Source organism: Ixodes scapularis, unplaced genomic scaffold, assembly GCF_016920785.2.
Source record: "Ixodes scapularis isolate PalLabHiFi unplaced genomic scaffold, ASM1692078v2 ptg001158l_1___fragment_3__unscaffolded, whole genome shotgun sequence".
NCBI classification, from domain to species: domain Eukaryota; kingdom Metazoa; phylum Arthropoda; class Arachnida; order Ixodida; family Ixodidae; genus Ixodes; species Ixodes scapularis.
Genome location: NW_024610108.1, coordinates 3,917,501 through 3,925,000, shown reverse-complemented (window position 1 = coordinate 3,925,000; position 7,500 = coordinate 3,917,501). Strand labels below are relative to the sequence as shown.

General features: G+C 46.5%; 2 non-coding genes across 2 annotated transcripts; both read right to left on the bottom strand.

Annotated features, from left to right (window-relative positions):
• Positions 1-428: 428 nt before the first annotated feature.
• On the bottom strand, positions 429-581 carry LOC120845750. The gene has a single exon (XR_005716892.1). It is a non-coding gene; the product is annotated as a 5.8S ribosomal RNA (ribosomal RNA).
• Positions 582-1,013: 432 nt separating this feature from the next.
• Positions 1,014-2,829, bottom strand: LOC120845589. The gene has a single exon (XR_005716791.1). It is a non-coding gene; the product is annotated as a small subunit ribosomal RNA (ribosomal RNA).
• Between the last annotated feature and the right edge of the window lie 4,671 nt (positions 2,830-7,500).

Sequence of the window (7,500 nt, the reverse complement as noted above, 5' to 3'; positions counted from 1 at the left end):
TGTGCAAATCAACGCCACGAGATTTACATTTGCCGACGCCGCGTTTCAACGCGCCAACGCCAACTCCGTCCCACGGTTTTTCCACTCGAACAACATCCATGCCAAAGAAAACAGAATCGATCGAAAAGAAACCGTTTCAAATCTCCGTTTCTAACGCACCGACGTCACAGCGCCGTTCAACGTGCGAAAGATTTTTTTGGTACGGGATTTTCCACAAACGGTATCCATCGAGTTTCGTTTTCCCATGCAGTGTTCGATAAAAACTCGTAGGAGGAGGAGGACTGGTTAAGCGCACGCGTGCAATCGCACCACTCGTGCATTTGCTCAAAGAAAACGCAACGCAAGAAAGCATAAAACTGCGTGCTGCCCACGATCCGACACAGTCAAAACGAGGTAGAAAACAAATTCTCCTCTCTTGATATATGATCCGACCCTCACACAGACGAAGCCACGGGAAGGCCCGAGGCCGCAATGTGCGTTCAAAGAGTAAGTGCTCAGTGTGTCCTGCAATTCACACCAAGTCTCGCAGCTGGCTGCGTTCTTCATCGACCCGAGAACCGAGTGATCCACCGCTTAGAGTCGTGTTTTTGGATTTTTCAATCAGTACGACAAAACACAAGTTGTTGTTTTTTTTTCGCGCCCGGCACATCCCATGCCATCTCGAAAGCGCAAAAAAAGCTTCTTCTCAAACGCCTCTTCGTTAATCAAAACAAAAGGGCGATCCTCGAGAAGAGACGAAAAAGGGGGCGATGCGCCTTTTGTAACCCGCGGATTGTCCCGGTGCACTTGAAATCTCCTCTCAATCGAGGCAGCAGAGGGCTCCCGCTGGGCGCATCATCGAAAGGAACGGAGGCCACCCAAAGAAAAAGGCACATCCGAACCACAGTTGTTTTTTTTTTGTGCCGTCCCGACGGCATCCAAGCTTGGTCGGGATCGGCGCCAGATAAATTCGCACATCGAGTCCATTTCCCGTACAAGAGGAAGAAGACAAAACGATGCCAAATAACATCCGGTAATGATCCTTCCGCAGGTTCACCTACGGAAACCTTGTTACGACTTTTACTTCCTCTAAATGATCAAGTTTGGTCATCTTTCCAACACACCGGCGCAACCGAAAGGCCGCTCCGGGTATCGGTCCGAAGACCTCACTAAATCATTCAATCGGTAGTAGCGACGGGCGGTGTGTACAAAGGGCAGGGACGTAATCAACGCGAGCTTATGACTCGCGCTTACTGGGAATTCCTCGTTCAAGGGGAACAATTCCAAGCCCCTATCCCAATCACGAAGGAGGTTCCACGGGTTACCCAGTCTTTACAGACAGGGATAAAAACACGCTGCTTCCTTCAGTGTAGCGCGCGTGCGGCCCCGGACATCTAAGGGCATCACAGACCTGTTATTGCTCTGTTTCGTGCGGCTAGGAGCCGCTTGTCCCTCTAAGAAGGGTGCAAGGTGCAGAGAACCACGCACCTATTTAATAGGCTAGAGTCTCGTTCGTTATCGGAATTAACCAGACAAATCGCTCCACCAACTAAGAACGGCCATGCACCACCATCCACCGAATCAAGAAAGAGCTCTCAATCTGTCAATCCTCCCAGTGTCCGGGCCGGGTAAGTTTTCCCGTGTTGAGTCAAATTAAGCCGCAGGCTCCACTCCTGGTGGTGCCCTTCCGTCAATTCCTTTAAGTTTCAGCTTTGCAACCATACTTCCCCCGGAACCCAAATACTTTGGTTTCCCGGAAGCTGCCCGCCGAGTCATTTGAGTAACTCAGGCGGATCGCTGGTTGGCATCGTTTATGGTTAGAACTAGGGCGGTATCTGATCGCCTTCGAACCTCTAACTTTCGTTCTTGATCAATGAAAACATTCTTGGCAAATGCTTTCGCAGTAGTTCGTCTTGCGACGGTCCAAGAATTTCACCTCTAGCGCCGCAATACGAATGCCCCCGTCTGTCCCTCTTAATCATTATCCTGTATTCCAAAAACCAACAGAACAGAAACAGGATCTTGTTCTATTATTCCATGCACTGTTATTCAGGCGAATCGCCTGCGTTGAGCACTCTAATTTTTTCAAAGTAAACGCGCCGGCCAAAGCAAGGCACCTGATGAAGGGAACCAAGCCACGACAGGCATGATGTTCAGCACGGGCCGTAACGTGGTGTCCACGCACTTCCCGCCTGTAACTGAGATCCAACTACGAGCTTTTTAACCGCAGCAACTTTAGTATACGCTATTGGAGCTGGAATTACCGCGGCTGCTGGCACCAGACTTGCCCTCCAATGGATCCTCGTTAAAGGATTTAGAGTGTACTCATTTCAATTACGGGGCCTCAAAAGAGTCCCGTATTGTTATTTTTCGTCACTACCTCCCCGTGCCGGGAGTGGGTAATTTGCGCGCCTGCTGCCTTCCTTGGATGTGGTAGCCGTTTCTCAGGCTCCCTCTCCGGAATCGAACCCTGATTCTCCGTTACCCGTAACAACCATGGTAGGCGCATAACCTACCATCGACAGTTGATAAGGCAGACACTTGAAAGAAACGTCGCCGGATCGTGGCCGTGCGATCAGCACAAAGTTATCCAGAGTCACCACACAAAACGGACCGAAGCCCGATTGATCTTGGTCTAATAAAAGCACCCGTCGCCCCGAGGGGCTTCGGGCTCACTGCATGTATTAGCTCTAGAATTGCCACAGTTATCCAAGTAGGAAGAAACGATCTAAGGAACCATAACTGATTTAATGAGCCATTCGCGGTTTCGCCTTGTTTCGGCATGTACTTAGACATGCATGGCTTAATCTTTGAGACAAGCATATGACTACTGACAGGATCAACCAGGTAATCTTTTCGTGGTGGGTCGCCCAAAACCCTACCAACGCGCGGACGCGGGGCCACCGTCAGGCGCCCCCTACGAACCGCAAACACACACAACGCTTAGGAATTACTTCCAAATCCAAGAAGAAATGAAGCACGTTCGAGCGCGCAGCCGGAATATCCCCGACCGAGGTCGGTACCGACGCGGCAAGAAGCGCATAAATTTCTTTCTCGTCGTAGCAACAGAAAGTCGTACGCCAAAAAAAATCATTGACGACGCCTTCGCAGCGTTGCCGAGCTTTCAGGTCCCGTGAGGACGCGAGGACGCACCCCGGCCTTCGGTCAGAACGCACTCGTCATTTCACACCGTTCGGTTAGCGCGGACGCTCCGAAACACCCTCCTCTCGCATTCGTTTTCAAGACACAGGTGCACCCGAGAACCGACCCCAACGGCAGACGCCAGAGATCGCAGGTACCTTGCTGTAACGACCATGCGGCGGAGGCAGCGGCCGAGACGGCGACGAAAGGCGTCGGCGACGTCGTCAGACGCCGCTCGCACCAATCGAACGCTCGACAGACCCCACCTCCACATAATAGCACCGATAAGTATAAAGAAGATCCTTCAAGAGCATTCTGTACATAGTTTGTGGTTATCAGTTTCGGTGACTGACTGACTGACTTACTGTCTCTCACTTATGTGGCTCCTCGTTATTCAGTATCATTTATTTGTCCTTCTTTCTTTCTTATTTTTTCCCCTCTCTCTCTCCTTATATATATATATATATATATGTATGTATGTATGTTTGTGTATATATATATATATATAAATGTTCTTTTTTTCCTGTCTGCCTCTATGTATACATACATACGTACATACATCCTACCCCTATAAAAAAAATTATTTCTCGCTTTTTATTAAAAACGTGCTGACCCCTGCTTGACTCTGATTACTTCTTTTCGACTTTCAGTTCATGTTAACATGGTCAACAGAAAGTTTATCGACTTTGTTATTACAAAGTAAACCAATATTTACACGGGGCGTTTCATGCGTTTTGAATTGTGTCAGAGCCGAACAATGAGCGCTATAGTAAGTGAGATTGTCACTGCTTTTAATCCGAATGCTCGCGGTATCGCGCGTGTTTACGGCAGGCTTCATAATAGGCAATTTTCTTTCTTTACACTACTCTTCTTTGCTCACTTCATTGTTTCTACCATTGGTTTCGTTTGGAAGGCCCCGCCACTTAGTTCCCAACAAAGTCCTCTCAAGGAACGAAGTGAGAAGCACGGGATTAACAAAAGAAAAAGATGCGTGTTTTCTAGCGGTTACCCGTGTCGCTTTGCGACACGGGCTTTCTGGCGCTTTCAACTGGGCGAGAGCCGAACAATTTACCCTACTGCACTTGCGACGGGCAGCACTTTCAAACGGAATACTGGAAATCTCGCTTACTCTTCTGGCAAGTTTGATAGGAGACAAATATTATTCTTTTCACGCGAATTGTTCGCTCTATTTCTAATCTCTCTCTTCCGTGTCCTTAGCATGGAACGCCTGCTTCGTCTCCCACAAAGTACTTCCGAGGAAACAAGTGCAAATCACGCGACTTTAAAATGTGCGTGTTTTCTAGCGGTTACCCGTGTCGCCAGGCGACACGGGCTTTCTGGCGCTTTCAACTGGGCGAGAGCCGAACAATTTACCCTACTGCACTTGCGACGGGCAGCGCTTTCAAACGGAATACTGGAAATCTCGCTTACTTTTCTGGCAAGTTTGATAGGAGACAAATATTATTCTTTTCACGCGAATTGTTCGCTCTATTTCTAATCTCTCTCTTCCGTGTCCTTGGCATGGAACGCCCGCTTCGTCTCCCGCAAAGTACTTCCGAGGAATCAAGTGCAAATCACGCGACTTTAAAATGTGCGTGTTTTCTAGCGGTTACCCGTGTCGCGAGGCGACACGTGCTTTCTGGCGCTTTCAACTGGGCGAGAGCCGAACACTGTACACTACTGCACTTGCGACGGGCAGCGCTTTCAAACGGAATACTGGAAATCTCGCTTACTTTTCTGGCAACTTTGATAGGAGACAAATATTATTCTTTTCACGCGAATTGTTCGCTCTATTTCTAATCTCTCTCTTCCGTGTCCTTGGCATGGAACGCCCGCTTCGTCTCCCACAAAGTACTTCCGAGGAATCAAGTGCAAAACACGCGACTTTAAAATGTGCGTGCTTTCTAGCGGTTACCCGTGTCGCGAGGCGACACGGGCTTTCTGGCGCTTTCAACTGGGCGAGAGCCGAACAATGTACACTACTGCACTTGCGACGGGCAGCGCTTTCAAACGGAATACTGGAGATGTCGCGTGCTTTACTGCCAAGCTCAATAAGAGACGAATTTCTTTCTTTTCACGGGAATTATTTCCTCTATTTCTAATCTCGCTCTTTCGTTTCATTGGGAAAGAACGCGCGCTTAGTTAGCCGCAAAGCAGTCTGAATTAATCACGTCCAAAGTATACCGGTTGACCGCGTCAGAAAGCGTACCTTTCCGACGAGGTCTGTGTCGCTTTGACGTGAGCGGGAGCAAGGCGATTTGGGCTAGTGCACGCGAGATTGGCAGCGCTTCAAATTCCAGTACTGTAGATATTGCGTGCATTTTTTACACGCTTGAGGATGTGGGATTTTCTTTCTTGTGACGTGACCCGTTTGTCAAATTGTGTCTCGCTTTTTGGTATCGTTTAAGAAGCCCGTCCGCTTACAATCCTAAAAAAGAAAAAAAAAAGAAATTAGTAAAGAAAGACGCCCATACTTTTTTGTTGCTCTTTCTTTTATTATCTGCGCAGGATATTAATTTGTGTAAGTTTTGTTTACCGTCCCGACTACGTAGGCGTTCGTACATGCCCGTCCTCGCGCCTCGAATTGTGTGCGAGCGAAATCAATCTCCCCAAGCTAGCTTCATAAATTGCTCGAAAATCGAACGTGAGGAAAGCCAGAGATACGTGGTTTTCACAGGTCGTGCAAGATTAACCCATAAAGTGCGATATTGGTATATATATATATACATACATACATACACATACATGATTTCTGCGACAAATAGGAAGACAAAAAGACCATGTTCAAGCATAATATAGGAACATTGACACTTTGCACACACAAGGGAGGTCAAATGGCAGGTTTTTCTTCCTTGTGCAGGAAACTTTATTGCAATGTCAGAAGGGAAGTTCCACTCTAGAATTGTGCGCTCAATAAAAGAGGAAAAGTAATGCACTTGAAAACCTTCACAGTTCAAGTAAGAAAACATTTCGAAACGAGAGTTTGTTTTCTTGCAGGGAGGAGAAGAGGGGAGAGAGGGAGGGAGGGAGGGAGGGAGGGAAGGAAGGAAGGAAGGGGGGGGGGGGTGCCATGCACGGTGAAGACCAGAGTGTCGAACCGAAAACCGAAGCGAACGAAAAACCGGAACCGAGGAGTTAGTTTCAGCCGAACCGAAACTGACCCGCCAACTTGGAACTGTACGGAAGAAAATATAACTGCCTATTAGTCTGACGATGAATAGAAGTACAAGGGTGTACGGCAGGGATAGCTGAAAAAAAAAGGCTCTATGGACTTGGAGCGGCAGCCCAAAGTCGATGACGACGAAAAGAAAGCACACAGTTTCGGAAAACAGGCGGTAAGAAAGCGACAAATTAAGTAGCCGTCATGTCGAGTTGATTGCTTAGCTCTATTTAAGATGAAGGAAAAAAAAAAGTAGCACAATTGATGCTTACTTGCTAAATTGAATCAACCTTTATCTTGTAAAGAAAAAAAACCTCAAATGCCAATCACCTGTATTTTAGGCGACCCAACAGACTGATAACTTTTAAATTCAGGCTAAAATATAACACAAAAAAAAAACAAGGAAAGACAGATATGTATGTAGCTTGTCATTTACTGCTCCATCAAATTTAAATAAAGCAATTTATTTCTCGGCACCTGAAAATAAGCGAACCCTACAAATGAATGGAAAGATACCCGTTTGCACTCTTGAAATAGTGCCTATTACGAAAAGAAGCACCAGGTAAATATAATATCACTTTAGCTTCTTCTTTTTCTTTTTAATACGGTACGCTGTTGGTTCATCTTAGTAAAATATATAAAATAGCGCAAAAAAGACGAGGACAAGGAGTATACAGGACAGGCACTCACTTTCAACTAGTTTTATCCAGGAAAAGTAAACATACATATATAGCTTTTATTCACGATAAGTGCCGAGGGCAGCCGAGAAGGCGGCAATAGCCCCGGATGGTTTGATCGTGCTGGGAGACACCAGCATCCCAGCTCAAATATCTTCTACCCTTAAGAATATGTGCTGCTTTGCCTGTCGTGTGTATATACATGTTCACTTTTCCTGAATGAAACTAGTTCAACATCAGCGCCTGTCCTGTATACCTTTTGTTCTTCTATTTGTTGTGCTATTTTAATGTCCTACATTACTTTTGTGCTCCCGCAAATCGAAGCAAACCAATAAAAAATTCGGTTCGACACTCTGGTGGAAACTAAAAGCTTAGAAAGAAAGAGGAAAAAAAGAAAAAGGAAAACATTTCTACAATAATGATAAGCAGGAGGAGGAGGAGAACAAGAAGGCTAATAATGTGGAAAAAAAAGACACGACCCAAATAAATCAATACAAAGGATGGTATAAGTCATGCATACTTACCACATGTAAAATTAATTAA